The sequence below is a fragment of the Hyla sarda genome, chromosome 4 (assembly GCF_029499605.1).
Source record: "Hyla sarda isolate aHylSar1 chromosome 4, aHylSar1.hap1, whole genome shotgun sequence".
In the NCBI taxonomy this organism is placed as follows: domain Eukaryota; kingdom Metazoa; phylum Chordata; class Amphibia; order Anura; family Hylidae; genus Hyla; species Hyla sarda.
Window position 1 is genome coordinate 64,194,375 of NC_079192.1, and position 18,354 is coordinate 64,212,728.

An 18,354-nucleotide genomic window follows, 5' to 3' on the forward strand; every position below is an offset into this window, starting at 1 on the left:
GACACTTGGACGGTTTAATCATTAATCCATGCTTGATTAAGACTTGGAAGATGTCTGACAGATGACTGAGGTGTTCCTGGTAGGACTTGCAAGTTTATATGGAAAGAAAAAACAGACAGTGGTGGTGCTATCCTTGTGCTGTTACCAAGGGCAACGCAATAACAGTTTTCACTTTGTAAATTGCCCACGTACCTAGACGTGTTGGGCTCAGAGCTCAACACCTTTTTGCGCATAAACAGGAGTAGTTGCGTGGCAGCCAGGACCCGGTTTCGTAGACGCACGGAGTTTGCAGAGAAGAATAGGTTCCGTTGGAATGCTCGAACGGAGAGGTAAAAACGGGCTTTCCTAAGGGCACACACCGCTTAGGTAAGTTAAAACCACGGACATCAATAGTAAAATAATAAAAGCAGCTTTATTGACATATAAATGAAGTGTTTCGAGAGCGGAGCTCTCTTTATCAAGTCATGTACGTATTACTTGATGAAGAGAACTGCGCTCACGAAACGCGTTGTCTATATGTAAATAAAGCCGCTTTTATTATTTTACTATTGATGTCCGCGGTTTTAACTTACCGTAGCGGTGTGAGCCCTTAGGAAAACCTGTTTTTACCTCTCCGTTCGAGCATTCCAACGGAACCTAGTCTTCTCCTTGTAGGACTTTGAATACACAATGACATCGTCCAGGTACAATATGACACTTTGAAAATTCAGATGGCCCAGGCACCTTTCCATCAGACACTGGAACGTAGTAGGGGCATTGCACAGCCCAAACGGCATACTTTTAAACTCAAACAGTCCCATGGGTGTCACGAAGACGGGCTTCTCCCGATCCTCCATAGGCCATGGACACTTGCCAATATCTGCTGGTTAAATCCAGGGTGGTGAAGTAAGCAATTGACCCAAGGGCTGTGAGTGACTCCTCGATCCTTGGCAAAGGATAAGCGTTGTTATGTGTGACATTGTTCAGTTTCCTGTAATCAACACAGAAGCGGATTGTTCTGTCTTTCTTCTTGACCAGTGGCACCGCCCAGGGGCTCTGACTTTCTTGAATCATGTGTGCCTCTTTCATATTGGCCAGCATCTTCTTGACAGTCATATACATGCCTGGCGTGACCGGACGGTGTCTTTCCTTGACAGGTGGGCTATCACCTGTGAGGATTCGGTGCTGGATCATTGAAGTATTTCACAACAAATGCCCAGGAGGTGGTGCTGGGGTAATAATATACAAAAAATCCAAACCCCACACCTGGAAGAAATTCCAGGTGGGGGTGCAAGACCCCTTTACAGTGCACCCTCCCTTTTAAAACTTCACTTTTATTGAATTGCTTTTAAAAGTTCACAAATATCAAAATAATGAGGGAAAAGAGGTGGTTTTAAAAACCCAGCAGTTGTTGCCCTACTGTATTGATTATATATTGACATCAAACTGATTGTCTGTATATGGCCCTGAACCTGCAGTATTACAGGGCCACTAGACGAGGACATTGCTGATATTAAAACATATAGAACCTGCCTCCCCTCCTGCACTAACAGAGTCCCATACACTTTCTGGCGCAAATTTTATTTGCATCTGCATACTGAGTGACAGAGGGTACAGTCTATACAGTTCAGCCAGGCCCACGGAGGTGACCAGTGACTTCAGAGACCTTAAGGGCTTGGTTTTGGACAATTTAGTGCAGGCCATGTTGACTTGACAATAGATGACAGTGACTGACTTGACTTGACTTGACTGGAGACAGACTATGCTGTGACTTTATCTTACTTGTAGGCTTGTAGCTTGTGGCTGCAGACTTGACTTGAGGCTCCTATGACTCCAGACTCTTAGGCTCGGCTGCACCTCAGCAAAGACTCAGGAACTAAGAGAGAGAAGAGACTCCTACCAGGGCTTTTATGGGGGAGACTCTCGTGGGGTTCCATTGGTCACCCTTAAAGGGGTACTCCGCCCCTGGCATCTTATCCCCTATCCAAAGGATAGGGGATAAGATGTTAGATCGCCGCGGTCCCGCTGCTGGGGACCCCGGGGATCGCCGCTGCGGCACCCCGCCATCATTACTGCACAGAGCGAGTTCGCTCTGTGCGTAATGATGGGCGATACAGGGGCTGGAGCAGCGTGATGTCATGGCTCCGCCCCTCATGACATCACGGCCCGTCCCCTTAATGCAAGTCTATGGCAGGGGGCGTGACGGCCGCCACGCCCCCTCCCATAGACTTGTAATGACGGGGGCGGGCCGTGACGTCACGAGGGGCGGAGCCGTGACGTAACGATGCTTCGGACCCTGTATTGCCCGACATTACGTGCAGAGCGATCTCGCTCTGCGCAGTAATGATAGCGCGTGCCGCAGCAGCGATCCTCGGGGTCCCCAGCAGCGGGACCCCGGCGATCTGACATCTTATCCCCTATCCTTTGGATAGGGGATAAGATGTCTAGGGGCAGAGTACCCCTTTAAGTCACCTGGTCACTGATGCCTCCTGGGTAACAATCACATGACAACTCACATGACAAACAGTCTTAAAGTGACAACGCTTTCTTCACACATTACACAATATATTACATGGTGAACATATGTACATGGGGGGGGGGCAAATGCAAGGGGGGCCCAGGGGACACTGAAGGGAGGCTGCCTGACAGGGCAGCAAGGGTACGGGGTAACAACTTTGGTACTGGTACACCACCGATGGAACAAGGGGTTAATGACAAGATGCTCTGCAAGGAGAGCATGTGCGATTGTGAAACAAATTCGTAGCAATTTACTCTAATGACTTCCAATACTGATGAGAAATAGCCGGTCTCTTCATATTTGACTGTGGCGATACTCTGCAGGCCTTCAGGGAGTAACGTAACATTGATTGGACCGATGTGTGTTATTGCATATAACAAAGCATTGCCAGGTGCAGTCATGTGACCTAGGGCTTGAGTTATGTTTTTCTATTATTATCCTGTAGGGGCTCCCCATGGACTACTCTACACTTACGCCGCACTCTGAAGAGTCATTGTGTAAGCTGTTTACGATCCTGATCCTAATTAAAATAAGGGCTTATATCAAGCGCCAGTAAAATAATGCCCCCCCCCCAACACATTTCCTGTCTCCTGACCCTCTCCCCCCGCCATCCACTGTGAAATGGAAGCCTCCCACTCCTTTTGCAAACACTCAGTTATTATCATAGGCGCTTAGCGGACATATGGAAGATCACAGCCTGGCGGGGTGGGTGGGTTGTTGGGGGGGACTTCAAAGATGTGGAAACTTAGCTTGTGGCTCCTGCTTATCACTTACGGCAGAATTGCCCCCCCTGTGCAGTATAAAGCAAGTGCATCTATATATAATACTGAATGACAATGTAATGTCCATTTTATAGTCATGCACCAGCACAGATGTAAATGCTTACATATGGAGAATAATGTCTACATTTCACTTCTTGGTATATGTCAGTCGACTCTCTGCTCAGCGGGTGGCGGTCCAGATGTTAAACCAGTGTTTTTCATCCAGTGTGCCTCCAGCTGTTGCAAAACTACAACTCCCAGCATGCCAAAGGCTGTCCGGGCATGCTGAGAGTTGTAGTTTTGCAACAGCTGGAGGCATACTAGTTGGGAAACACTGTGTTAAAGTGTACTTGTCATATCACAGAAAAACAATAATACGTCTAGCTTTTGTATTGGGCTAACAAATCCCTCTGTTCTGCTGCTCACTCATTCTGACATCCACTGTTCAGGAAGGAGCGTGCCAGAGGCAAGAACTGAGGCCACCCTCACTCGCTATGCATTCACTTCCTCCCTGAGTCTGCTGTGATGTGCTGGGTCTCTTCATCCAATCACCCCAGGCTGCTCTGTAACCCCATCCTCTCTGTTTCCATGCTGCAGTCTGACAGCATGAAGTGAGCACAGAGGAGTGCTAGTCCCACCCTCACTTCCTAGACTTTGTCCATGCATGTGCTTAAGCTGGGTCAAAGATGATGCTGCAGCTGAACAGGATTATGTTCTGGATGGTATGGGGACTCCTAGTGTTTTTTTTTTTTGTAAGTCATATTTTGTAATATATGTTTATTTCCCCTTTCCATTACTTGAAGAGATGGGTGCCATCAGGGGCATAGATTTGGGGTGAAGAAGTAGAAGTCACAACCAGGACCGGTGACTGAGGGGGTCCAAAGATACCAATACTATACATGGCACCAGGTAGGAGGTTTCCCTGTTGCAAATTTTGCATTGAGGTTTACAGATAGACCACTGGGTACTATAGACCTGCTATTGTAATGAACAGGAGCTCCTGTGCAGCGCTAGCCCAATGGGAAATTGGGACCCAACTAGGCTAGGGACCAATCTTTCCAGTTAAGAAAAAGTTTTCCTTCAAATACAGCGCCACACCTGTCCTCAGGTTGTGTGTGGTATTACAACTCTGTCCCATTTACTTATATGGAACTAAGCAGCAATACTACACACAAACTGAAGACAAGAGTGGAGCTGTTTCAGGAAAAAAATCAGCTATGGGTTTGTAATCCTGAGAAGAAAAAAAAACTTTAAGGACCTGTGACGGACTGCCTCCGCCAAAAGTGACTTCTCCTTCCGGATGACAAGCCCCCAGCATATCACAGGCAATATCACCAGGCAGAGCTAGAGATTATTGCATCCTTGTACCCAAAGAACCAGGCAACACCAGTCTTCAGGTATAAACTCAGAACTCTTTATTGTGGAACAAGTGTCTTCTTTTATAGGAAGGACATCACAGGGGGAAGGGTCAGTAAAGACAATACAGGTGACAGGGAGTCTGGGAGATAATCCAATAAAGGTGGTTAGCTCCCCATATACAGTGCCTTGAGTGCAAAAGTTGGAGGTGTGCAGAAGTGGGACTGTGTGCAAAAAGGAGGAGCATGTGTAGAATTAGTGTATCGTACAAAAGGTGAACTGTGTGCAAAAAGTGGACCGTGTACAAAATGTGAACCATGTGCAAAAGGTGTATTGTGTAAAGGAGGTGGACAGTGTGCAAAAGGTAGACCATGTGAAAAAAGGTGTATTGTGCACAGAAAGTGGGCCGTGTGCAGAAAGTGTATGAAAACATTAAATAAAAGTATTTTAACTCTGAGCTTTAAGTCACTGGACAACATAAACTGAGGGGTACAAATAGTGATGTCCTAAAGTCCATCCAAGTAGGTAGGGTGACTCTAGGATCCGTCACAGGACCATATCTGTATTAGAAGTTCTAAAAACCATTTTCCAATATATTTTCTCTGTCAACTCCTTGTTCATGTCTCTGCTTGCAGTCATTCAGAAGAAACTTTCACATAATGAAGTGAATATAAGGTACAAAAAAAATAAGTATAATATAATGCAAACCCACGGAGGGGACCCAAAAGTGGTCAGCTTTGTGGTGATTGAGCTGTTGCGACCCCCCCTAAGGGGAGGGGACTGGGACAAATTGATTTTGCGGAAGGAGACCCAATGGATCTTCCGCCTGCAGACTCAGTTTCCCAAAGGTCTCAACGAACAATTGAGCAATGCATGTTATGTATAATATGTCCCTGACATTGTCCCCGTAGTCCTACCTATCCACTACATGGTCCCCCCATTTATCTACCCCTATTGCTACATTCATACCCAGCATATCTCCGCTATTATCCACATACAGCCACGTTTTTAGATTTGCATTGCATCAAATTCTATTCCTCTAACCATCATTACCTATGTTTTCACTTTCACTACTGACTTAGTGACTAATATTCTCTCCGTAAATATACCTACCTAAAAATACCTATGTATTATTGTTTACATTGAGTTGCTTTCTGTGTGATTGACGTGACTTATCATATTGCCCTATAGCCCCTGATGAACCCAGTGACCTGGGGGAAACGCGTTGGGCGGGCTGACTATCTTATCTAGCATAGCGGCTGACCAAGGGGTAGACCGGGGCAGGGGTAGTCCTTTTGAGGACGAGTGCCCCGACAGTTCTCTGAGCGAGCAGGTTGAGTGGGCAGTACATCTTCCCTGTTAGGGTGTAATTAGGGCCACAGCCCCATCCTACCTGGTCTCCATCAACACCCTTGTCACCCCACATTGTCATCTACTCGGGCCATTGGTTTGATTGACTCTGACTGCTGTCGCATGTTATGGCTTCTGAGCCCCTGTTGACAATTTTTCGTTGTGTTTGTGTCAGTGGGGATACTGTTTTTTATTAGCACTAATAAATGTTATGTTTTATAATGTCTTTACCCCTTCTGTGAACTGATAATATAATGCAGCAGACTATTCTGCATGTCAAAAAGCACAAATCAGGACCTAAAACTAGTGTGAACATAGCTTTAAAGTCTCCCTGTCATTTAAAGGGGTAGTCCGGAGCTCCAGCATTCTGGCATGCCCCTCTATTTATGTCTATTCATGTACATTTGGCAAAACATTAACCTTTTTTATATACAATATAAAATGTTATATAGAAATCATGTCTTAAAAAGAGACCACTAGGGGTCCCCATACCATCCAGAACACAATCCTGTCCGACTGCAGCATCATCTTTGTCCCAGCTGAAGCACGGGCTGGGACAAAGTCCAGTAAGTGAGGGCGGGACTAGCACTCCTCTGTGCTCACTCCTGTCCTATCAGACTGCAGCATGAAAACAGAGAGGAGGAGGTTACAGAGCAGCTTGCAGTGATTGGAGAAGAGATCCAGCACAGCACAGCAGACTCGGGGAGGAAGTTAATGCATGGTGAGTGAGGGCAGGCTCAGTGCTTGCCTCGGACATGCTCCTTCCTAAGCATGACTGAGCAGCAGAACAGATGCTATACGCATTAAAAATACATGTAAAGTATCTGCATGACCTAGTGAGTAACATATAGAAGCATTATTTTATTTGTGATATGACAGGTACGGTTTAATGAGGCTTTCCATGAGCCAGTATACAAGCTGCGCCCAAGCAACATGTATTACAATGGAGTGCCTGTGTGTAAGGCAGGGGTTATCCTTGATCTGAACCTAGCCTAAAAGTACTTGAGCCAGCAACAACCAGCCAGAAAAAAAATCATCTTTTTTCGTCCCTTGCTGGGATCAGCAGCCATATTAAAGGGGATGTTCACAATGAGACAATCCCTTTAAATGAATAAAATTCTGCTTGCCGGCAGCCACAAGGAAGCTTACTCTATAAATATTTAATCCCATTACACGCAGTAATAAATCTATATGTAGTAAGCTCTTAGGCTCCCCTTAGTGGTAGCAACCAGAATTTTATCATGAAAAATTAATTGGGATAAATGCTTATATTTTATTTCTTTTAAAAAGAAGTTTAATCTGTAGTGGACTTCCTGGTGAAGGATATTGCCATAACTAACGTATGAAGGATTGGTTGTTTATAACCTCCTTTAGGGCATGTGCAAAAATGTCTGCTATAGAGCAGGGGAGCGAAGACTGCTGATATCACCTGGGTATGCACTGCAGTGCCCAACAGAGGGGTGCCAGGTCATAGAGACCCAATTCTTTCCTAGGTAAGTGTAGTATTGATCTACGGCAGTGTTTCCCAACCAGGGTGCCTCCAGCTGTTGCAAAACTACAACTCCCAACATGCCCGGACAGCCAAAGGCTGTCCGGGCATGCTGGGAGTTGTAGTTTTGCAACAGCTGGAGGCATCCTGGTTGGAAAACACTGATCTAAGGTCTGGAGGTGGCAAATACAAGGCACAGAACAAGTTCTGCACTCCTCATCAATAATGGCTCAATAAGTTAGGAATCAGTTGGACTAAACGTAGGTCACGCTAGAAGTCTTCAAGATCTGGATATAGTTGACAGATGAACACTAAGTTTGGATGAGAGCAGGTCAATGCCTGAGTCAAAATCATGCTCAACATTAAAGGTCATGATCAACAACAACCCTAACCTGGTCCACCAAGAATCAAGGGTTACAAAACTATCATAATAAAGCCTTTTGGCTTTGCACCTCTTTTGGAGTCATTGTAATACACAGCACCCTTTAAAATCAATGAGCTACCATATAATAGATGCTGGGGTTGAGTCCACTAAATCTGGATCTGCGTTTGACTCTTCTTTCTGGGTCTCTGAAGGATTCCTGAATAGAGACCCCCCCTCCCCTGGACATCTGTCGTGGTCTTGGGTATTGCGGTGATAGTGTAGGGTATATTGGTGTTAACCCTTAATTGTCGTGACGCCAGGGTGAGGTTTCCTCCATGTAATGGTCCTACCGCCAACCGTCCCACAAACAGCAGGGAGAAATAACGGAATGTCCACAGCAGATTTTATGTAACTTTTCTGTATATTTTATGCAACGGCATGGAACATAACAGTCTTTTGAGAGAGAGAACCGTGGTACAGGTTCCTCACAGGTTTGCTGGGACTCCGGGATCGATGAGCTTTGATGCTAGCCACTGTGCTACTATTGTTAGGAGATTTGAGTTTCTAGTAGTCACACAGGATTCAGTAGTTTGAACTTTGATAACTCACGGTTTTGTGGCTGCTGGACTTTAGGCTTGAGGCCTAGCTTGAATTGATGCTGATGAGATGATGAGATGTGCTTTCTTTAAGTGCCAGGAACAAGAGACTAGAGTCTAGTGGCTGCAGCCCCTTATATATTAAGGGGTGGGACAAAGCTCATTGTTCAGCAGAACCTGTCAGTCCTGACCCAGTAAACTCTGGGTATCACATGACCCAAAGGTCCTTAAACCATAGTACAATTTAATTAAAAGCACATGACCTAAGGTCATATACAGAAGTATTCCTATATAACATCTTAAATATATATATATATATATATGTATATATATATTTATATATATATATATATATATATATATATATATATATATATATGTATACATTAAATACCATTTATATGAGGCGACTAGGGGTTAGCCCTACAGGAGAGCCCTATTGACAAAGAGGGACTCTGACTGAGGGGACTTTAGACAAAGGGACAGAACCAGGTCCTGTACCGGGACACCACTCATCCATATGATCTAAAAGGGAATTAGGTCATTAACTTATAGAACAAGCATATCTATTACATTATAGAGGTACTACAGTGGAAAAAATGTCTTCAAATCAACGGGTGCCATAAAGTTATACAGATTTGTAAATGATTTCAACATAAAAATCTTAATCCTTTCAGTACTTATCAGCTGCTGTATACTACAGAGAAGGTTGTGTAGTTATTTTTAGTCTGACCACAGTGCTCTCTGCTGACTCCTCTGTCCATGTCAGTAACTCTCCAGAGCAGGAGCAAATCCCCATAGCAAACCTCTCCTGCTCTGGACAGTTCCTGACATGGTCAGAGGTGTCAGCAGAGAGCACTGTGTTCAGACAGAAAATAAATTAAAAAAGAAAAGAACTGCATGTGGAGCATACAGCAGCTGATAAGTACTGGAAGGATTAAGATTTTTAAATAGAAGTAATTTACAAATCTGTGTAACTTTCTAGCACCAGTTGATTAAAAAATATATATTTCACCGGAGTACCCCTTTAAATGTCTTGAATAGAAAGATTACATGGAAAAAAATGGGCAATGGGCATGATGATGGATAGTAAAATCATTTGTGAAGGAAAGAGCACACATTCCAGGTGCAACCAGGCATCTAAATGATAAAAGACACAAGGTATTGGGATGTAGCACCAATGGACATAGCCGATAAACCACAGGTCAACAGCAAAGGAGGTGCTACTTGGGGAAATGAGACAATACAAGAGAAGAGAGTCGAGTTTAGCCAATTTAGGAGAATTACGGGGTGAATGTATTTTCTCATCATAATCTATATGCAGAGTAGCCAACATGGCAGACCAGTCCGCTCATCCCATTCACCAGTGAGCACCTTCTTTCCTTCATATTACCGCTGCAGACAAACGGACAAGTAAAGGAGCTCTCCATTGTGATGGTCCAACCAGCCTACTGGAACCCTACCACCAGGAATTGGGAAACCCTGAGATTTAGGTGAAAGAACATACCGTATTTTTCGTCCTATAGGACGCACCGGCGTATAAGACGCACCCAATTTATAGGTGCAAAATCTAAAAAAATAAAGATTTTGAACCCAATAGTGGTCTTCAACCTGCGGACCTCCAGATGTTGCAAAACTACAACTCCCAGCATGCCCGGACAGCCGTTGGCTGTCCGTGCATGCTGGGAGTTGTAGTTTTGCAACATCTGGAGGTCCGCAGATTGAAGACCACTGCATAGGAGGTAATACTCACGTGTCCCCGCCGCTCCGGACCCGTCACCGCTGCCCTGGATGTCGCTCCATCGCTGTCCCCGTCGCTCTGGAACGTCTCTGCTGCCGGCCGGGTATCCTCGCTCTCCGTCGCCGCCATCACGTCGTTACGCACGCCGACGCACGTACGCGACGACGTGATGACGAGGAAGGAGAGCGCTGGCCATACAGGGGATCCCTGAACGGAGAAGACACCGAGGAGGCAGGTAAGGTCCCTCCCGGTGTCCTGTAAGCACTAACCCGGCTATTCAGTCGGGCTGTTCGGGACCGTCGCGGTGAAATCGCGGCGGTCCCGAACTGTCCGACCGAACAGCCGGGTTAGTGTCACTTCCCCTTCAGACGCGGCAGTCAGCTTTGATCGCCGCATCTGAAGGGTTAATACAGGGCATCACCGCGATCGGTGATGTCCTGTATTAGCCGCGGGTCCCGGCCGTTGATGGCCACAGGGACCGCCGCGATAGGGGTGTATTCGCCGTATAAGACGCACCGACTTTTTCCCCCCAGTTTTGGGGAAGAAAAAGTGCGTCTTATACGGCGAAAAATACGGTATGCAGTGTTTGTCAGTATTCACTTCAGGCAAAATCACTGCTAGAATGCAGGCCGATTTTGTGTGTGTATATATATATATATATATATATATATATGTATATTTGTAGAAAATTTGGAGGGCACTGCTCTGTTACTTATTGTACTTTTATATTAAATATCGGAGTATGGTTAGCGGTGTCAGTGGCCGTTGCTGTTTGAATAGTTTTTGACTGCCGTGGTGCTGAGTGTCAAAGTATACAGTGACCACCCGACCTACGATGGCCCCGACATACGATAATTTCAACGTGCGATGGCCTCTCAGAGGCCATCGCATGTTGAAGGCAGCATCAACATACGATGCTTTTGTATGTTGGGGCCATCGCATAAACGGCTATCCTGCAGCGCAGACTGCTTCAGCTGCCACCGGATAGCCGTATACGGTGCCCCGTGTGCTCCATTGATGGTCTCCTACCTGTCCTCGAGGCTCCGGACCGTCCTCTTCGGGATTCCCTGCATCGCCGGCGCTCTCCATCGTCGTCATCATGTCACCGCTGTTACGCCGAGTGCTCCGGGTCCCCGCTCCTCCCCGGAGCGCTCGCTACACTCTCCCCGCTGCAGCGCTCCGGTCAGATCCACTGACCCGGGGCGCTGCAATTCCGCTTCCAGCCGGGATGCGATTCGCGATGCGGGTAGCGCCCGCTCGCGATGCGCACCCCGGCTCCCGTACCTGACTCGCTCTCCCTCGGTCCTGTCCCGGCGCGCGCGGCCCCGCTCCCTAGGGCGCGCGCGCGCCGGGTCTTTGCGATTTAAAGGGCCACTGCGCCGCTGATTGGCGCAGTGATTCCAATTAGTGTCTTCACCTGTGCACTTCCCTATATCACCTCACTTCCCCTGCACTTCCTTGCCGGATCTTGTTGCCATCGTGCCAGTGAAAGCGTTTCCTTGTGTGTTCCTAGCCTGTGTTCCAGACCTCCTGCCGTTGCCCCTGACTACGATCCTTGCTGCCTGCCCCGACCTTCTGCTACGTCCGACCTTGCTTCTGTCTACTCCCTTGTACCGCGCCTATCTTCAGCAGCCAGAGAGGTGAGCCGTTGCTAGTGGATACGACCTGGTCACTACCGCCGCAGCAAGACCATCCCGCTTTGCGGCGGGCTCTGGTGAAAACCAGTAGTGACTTAGAACCGATCCACTAGCACGGTCCACGCCAATCCCTCTCTGGCACAGAGGATCCACTACCTGCCAGCCGGCATCGTGACAGTAGATCCGGCCATGGATCCCGCTGAAGTTCCTCTGCCAGTTGTCGCTGACCTTACCACGGTGGTCGCCCAGCAGTCACAACAGATAGCGCAACAAGGCCAACAGCTGTCTCAACTGACCATTTTGCTACAGCAGTTACTACCACAGCTTCAGCAGTCATCTCCTCCGCCAGCTCCTGCACCTCCTCCGCAGCGAGTGGCCGCTCCTGGTCTACGCCTATCCTTGCCGGATAAATTTGATGGGGACTCTAAGTTTTGCCGTGGCTTTCTTTCCCAATGTTCCCTGCATCTGGAGATGATGTCGGACCTGTTTCCCACTGAAAGGTCTAAGGTGGCTTTCGTAGTCAGCCTTCTGTCTGGAAAAGCCCTGTCTTGGGCCACACCGCTCTGGGACCGCAATGACCCCGTCACTGCCTCTGTACACTCCTTCTTCTCGGAAATCCGAAGTGTCTTTGAGGAACCTGCCCGAGCCTCTTCTGCTGAGACTGCCCTGTTGAACCTGGTCCAGGGTAATTCTTCCGTTGGCGAGTATGCCGTACAATTCCGTACTCTTGCTTCAGAATTATCCTGGAATAATGAGGCCCTCTGCGCGACCTTTAAAAAAGGCCTATCCAGCAACATTAAAGATGTTCTGGCCGCACGAGAAATTCCTGCTAATCTACATGAACTTATTCACCTAGCCACTCGCATTGACATGCGTTTTTCCGAAAGGCGTCAGGAGCTCCGCCAAGATATGGACTCTGTTCGCACGAGGCGTTTCTTCTCCTCGGCTCCTCTCTCCTCTGGTCCCCTGCAATCCGTTCCTGTGCCTCCCGCCGTGGAGGCTATGCAGGTCGACCGGTCTCGCCTGACACCTCAAGAGAGGACACGACGCCGCATGGAGAACCTCTGCCTGTACTGTGCTAGTACCGAACACTTCCTGAGGGATTGTCCTATCCGTCCTCCCCGCCTGGAAAGACGTACGCTGACTCCGCACAAAGGTGAGACAGTCCTTGATGTCTACTCTGCTTCTCCACGTCTTACTGTGCCTGTGCGGATGTCTGCCTCTGCCTTCTCCTTCTCTACTGTGGCCTTCTTGGACTCTGGATCTGCAGGAAATTTTATTTTGGCCTCTCTCGTCAACAGGTTCAACATCCCAGTGACCAGTCTCGCCAGACCCCTTTACATCAATTGTGTAAACAATGAAAGATTGGACTGTACCATACGTTTCCGCACGGAGCCCCTTCTAATGAGCATCGGATCTCATCACGAGAGGATTGAACTTTTGGTCCTCCCCAATTGCACCTCGGAAATTCTCCTTGGACTTCCCTGGCTTCAACTTCATTCCCCAACCCTGGATTGGTCCACTGGGGAGATCAAGAGTTGGGGGCCCTCTTGTTCCAAGGACTGTCTAAAACCGGTTCCCAGTAACCCTTGCCGTGACTCTGTGGTTCCTCCAGTAACCGGTCTCCCTAAGGCCTATATGGACTTCGCGGATGTTTTCTGCAAAAAACAAGCTGAGACTCTACCTCCTCACAGGCCTTATGATTGTCCTATCGACCTCCTCCCGGGCACTACTCCACCCCGGGGCAGAATTTATCCTCTCTCTGCCCCAGAGACTCTTGCCATGTCTGAATACGTCCAGGAAAATTTAAAAAAGGGCTTTATCCGTAAATCCTCCTCTCCTGCCGGAGCCGGATTTTTCTTTGTGTCCAAAAAAGATGGCTCCCTACGTCCTTGCATTGACTACCGCGGTCTTAATAAAATCACGGTTAAGAACCGCTACCCCCTACCCCTCATCTCTGAACTCTTTGATCGCCTCCAAGGTGCCCACATCTTTACTAAACTGGACTTAAGAGGTGCCTATAACCTCATCCGCATCAGAGAGGGGGATGAGTGGAAAACGGCATTTAACACCAGAGATGGACACTTTGAGTATCTGGTCATGCCCTTTGGCCTGTGCAACGCCCCTGCTGTCTTCCAAGACTTTGTTAATGAAATTTTTCGTGATCTGTTATACTCCTGTGTTGTTGTATATCTGGACGATATCCTAATTTTTTCTGCCAATCTAGAAGAACACCGCCAGCATGTCCGTATGGTTCTTCAGAGACTTCGTGACAATCAACTCTATGCCAAAATTGAGAAATGTCTGTTTGAATGCCAATCTCTTCCTTTTCTAGGATATTTGGTCTCTGGCCAGGGACTACAAATGGATCCAGACAAACTCTCTGCCGTCTTAGATTGGCCACGCCCCTCCGGACTCCGTGCTATCCAACGCTTTTTGGGGTTCGCCAATTATTACAGGCAATTTATTCCACATTTTTCTACCGTTGTGGCTCCTATCGTGGCTTTAACCAAAAAAAATGCCGATCCCAAGTCTTGGCCTCCTCAAGCGGAAGACGCCTTTAAACGACTCAAGTCTGCCTTTTCTTCGGCTCCCGTGCTCTCCAGACCTGACCCTTCCAAACCCTTCCTATTGGAGGTTGATGCCTCCTCAGTGGGAGCTGGAGCTGTTCTTCTACAAAAAAATTCTTCCGGGCATGCTGTCACTTGTGGTTTTTTTTCTAGGACCTTCTCTCCGGCGGAGAGGAACTACTCCATCGGGGATCGAGAGCTTCTAGCCATTAAATTAGCACTTGAGGAATGGAGGCATCTGCTGGAGGGATCAAGATTTCCAGTTATTATTTACACCGACCACAAGAACCTCTCCTACCTCCAGTCTGCCCAACGGCTGAATCCTCGCCAGGCCCGGTGGTCTCTGTTCTTTGCCCGATTTAATTTTGAGATTCACTTTCGTCCTGCCGATAAGAACATTAGGGCCGATGCTCTCTCTCGTTCCTCGGATGCCTCAGAAGTTGAACTCTCTCCGCAACACATCATTCCACCTGACTGCCTGATCTCCACTTCTCCAGCCTCCATCAGGCAAACTCCTCCAGGAAAGACCTTTGTTTCTCCACGCCAACGCCTCGGAATCCTCAAATGGGGTCACTCCTCCCATCTCGCAGGTCATGTGGGCATCAAGAAATCTGTGCAACTCATCTCCCGCTTCTATTGGTGGCCGACTCTGGAGACGGATGTTGTGGACTTTGTGCGAGCCTGCACTATCTGTGCCCGGGATAAGACTCCTCGCCAGAAGCCCGCTGGTTTTCTTCATCCCCTGCCTGTCCCCGAACAGCCTTGGTCTCTGATTGGTATGGATTTTATTACTGATTTACCCCCTTCCCGTGGCAACACTGTTATTTGGGTGGTCGTTGATCGATTCTCCAAAATGACACATTTCATCCCTCTTCCTGGTCTTCCTTCAGCGCCTCAGTTGGCTAAACAATTTTTTGTACACATTTTTCGTCTTCACGGGTTGCCTACGCAGATCGTCTCGGATAGAGGCGTCCAATTCGTGTCTAAATTCTGGAGGGCTCTCTGTAAACAACTCAAGATTAAATTAAATTTTTCTTCTGCATATCATCCCCAGTCCAATGGACAAGTAGAAAGAATTAACCAGGTCTTGGGTGATTATTTGCGACATTTTGTTTCCTCCCGCCAGGATGACTGGGCAGATCTCCTTCCATGGGCCGAATTCTCGTATAACTTCAGAGTCTCTGAATCTTCCTCCAAATCCCCATTTTTCGTGGTGTACGGCCGTCACCCTCTTCCCCCCCTCCCTACCCCCTTGCCCTCTGGTCTGCCCGCTGTGGATGAAATTTCTCGTGACCTTTCCATCATATGGAGAGAGACCCAAAATTCTCTCTTACAGGCTTCATCACGCATGAAGAAGTTCGCGGATAAGAAAAGAAGAGCTCCTCCCGTTTTTTCCCCTGGAGACAAGGTATGGCTCTCCGCTAAATATGTCCGCTTCCGTGTCCCTAGCTACAAGTTGGGACCACGCTATCTTGGTCCTTTCAAAATTTTGTGTCAAATTAATCCTGTCTCTTACAAACTTCTTCTTCCTCCTTCTCTTCGTATCCCTAATGCCTTTCACGTCTCTCTTCTTAAACCACTCATCCTCAACCGTTTTTCTCCCAAATCTGTTCCTCCCACTCCTGTTTCCGGCTCCTCGGACATCTTCTCTGTCAAAGAGATCTTAGCTTCTAAAAAGGTCAGAGGGAAAACTTTTTTTTTAGTGGACTGGGAGGGTTGTGGTCCTGAAGAGAGATCCTGGGAACCTGAGGACAACATCCTAGACAAAAGTCTGCTCCTCAGGTTCTCAGGCTCTAAGAAGAGGGGGAGACCCAAGGGGGGGGTACTGTTACGCCGAGCGCTCCGGGTCCCCGCTCCTCCCCGGAGCGCTCGCTACACTCTCCCCGCTGCAGCGCTCCGGTCAGATCCACTGACCCGGGGCGCTGCAATTCCGCTTCCAGCCGGGATGCGATTCGCGATGCGGGTAGCGCCCGCTCGCGATGCGCACCCCGGCTCCCGTACCTGACTCGCTCTCCCTCGGTCCTGTCCCGGCGCGCGCGGCCCCGCTCCCTAGGGCGCGCGCGCGCCGGGTCTTTGCGATTTAAAGGGCCACTGCGCCGCTGATTGGCGCAGTGATTCCAATTAGTGTCTTCACCTGTGCACTTCCCTATATCACCTCACTTCCCCTGCACTTCCTTGCCGGATCTTGTTGCCATCGTGCCAGTGAAAGCGTTTCCTTGTGTGTTCCTAGCCTGTGTTCCAGACCTCCTGCCGTTGCCCCTGACTACGATCCTTGCTGCCTGCCCCGACCTTCTGCTACGTCCGACCTTGCTTCTGTCTACTCCCTTGTACCGCGCCTATCTTCAGCAGCCAGAGAGGTGAGCCGTTGCTAGTGGATACGACCTGGTCACTACCGCCGCAGCAAGACCATCCCGCTTTGCGGCGGGCTCTGGTGAAAACCAGTAGTGACTTAGAACCGATCCACTAGCACGGTCCACGCCAATCCCTCTCTGGCACAGAGGATCCACTACCTGCCAGCCGGCATCGTGACAACCGCGCACGCCGTCCCGCCATCCAATAGGAGCAGCGTGCGTAGTGACGTGATGGCGAGGATCCCGGGGAAGCAGAGACGTCCGGAACATCGCGGACACCACGGGGACGCGGCGACAGCAATGGAGGGCGACATCCAGGGCAACGTTGACAAGCTGTGACGGTCCGGAGCGGCAGGGACAGGTGAGTACAACTTCCTATACTTTACATTGCACAGATCCCTCAACATATGATGGTTTCAACAAACGATGGTTCATTTGGAAAGGATTACCATCGTATGTTGAGGGACCACTGTACTAGTATTCATGTACAATAACGAAAAGAGAGTTCACTCGCACTCACCGGTTCTGTGGTAGTCTGTGTTTCGGATATTTCCGTAGTGCTGGGAGACGACTGGATGAGGGTGCTCAGAGGCTAACAGCCGTTTCGGCTGTTAGCCTCTGCGCACCCTCATCCAGTCGTCTCCCAGCACTACGCAAATATCCGAAACACAGACTACCACAGGACCGGTGAGTGCGACTGAACTCTCTTTTCGTTAATATATATATATATATATATATCCATTTTATGTTGTTAAAAGAGAAAATGCAGGCAGATTTTGTATATTTATATATATATATATATATATATATATATATATATATATATATACATACATTTTATGTTGTTAAAAGAGAAAACTATTACATATACTGTCATTCCCAGCACATATAACCGTATCTCTTGCACTCTTCAGTATTTTTCAGCAGCTTCTTCCCGTCCATTCCACTTTTAATCTTTTTTATTTTCCACCCCTGTCTTGTAGGAACATTGATGTGTGGTGCTGGGAGGGTTAAGGATTTTAGAGGGGAGGCAGGGTGGAGAGGGGCTGGATTCAATTTCCTTCCAGCAGATGTCAGGTACAGACGGAGAGGGTCAGAGGAGTTGGGATAACGGCACAAAGAATTTGGATAAAAGATCAATCCTTGGAACCGTGTTTTATAAAGCCACCCGCAGATGCTACAGTGTCTTGTTGTCCCTGAACTCTGGTGGGTCTGGACAGTCTCTGCATCCTTCGCCATCAGACTCTGGTGACCATAGTACCTACAGGACCTGTGGGACAGGGACTATATAATCCTTCTAACTGTGGTGGGACCTGACCTGGGGCTTCTTGCCAGTGACCATCTCCTATTTCGCATCCTGAGGGATCACTGGATCCTTTGTAGAGGTAGGTGGACCAGTCATTCAAAAGGTAACCTTACAACTGAGGTTATGCACTGTCATATGGGGATCTGGTAATATAGCGAAATTTACAATACTTCCAAGTGTCACTTATTTGAAGAAACAGTTTTCTCTTCTAGAATCAATAGATCTGTATATTGTATTCCTGTCATTTTGTGTATACAGCAAATTTCTATGGTGATGTGTCAAGTGAGGACTTATTGAAGATGGAAATATAGTTTCTTTACAATGAACCCCAAAGAT

The 18,354-nt window shown here is 47.9% G+C and overlaps 1 protein-coding gene across 4 annotated transcripts in view; it reads left to right on the forward strand.

The window, feature by feature from the left end:
• The window catches only part of AEBP1 (AE binding protein 1), an 85,127-nt gene that overhangs the window by 21,828 nt on the left and 44,945 nt on the right, over positions 1-18,354 (forward strand). Inside the window, exon 1 of one of the 4 annotated variants that reach the window (XM_056571213.1) lies at positions 17,763-18,097. The exons of 2 other annotated variants lie outside the window; for them this stretch is intronic. The gene's annotated coding sequence lies outside the window, so the exon portion shown is untranslated. Of the gene's footprint in view, positions 1-17,762; positions 18,098-18,354 lie in introns of those variants that run through there. One more of the 4 variants, XM_056571210.1, reaches the window with a different exon arrangement.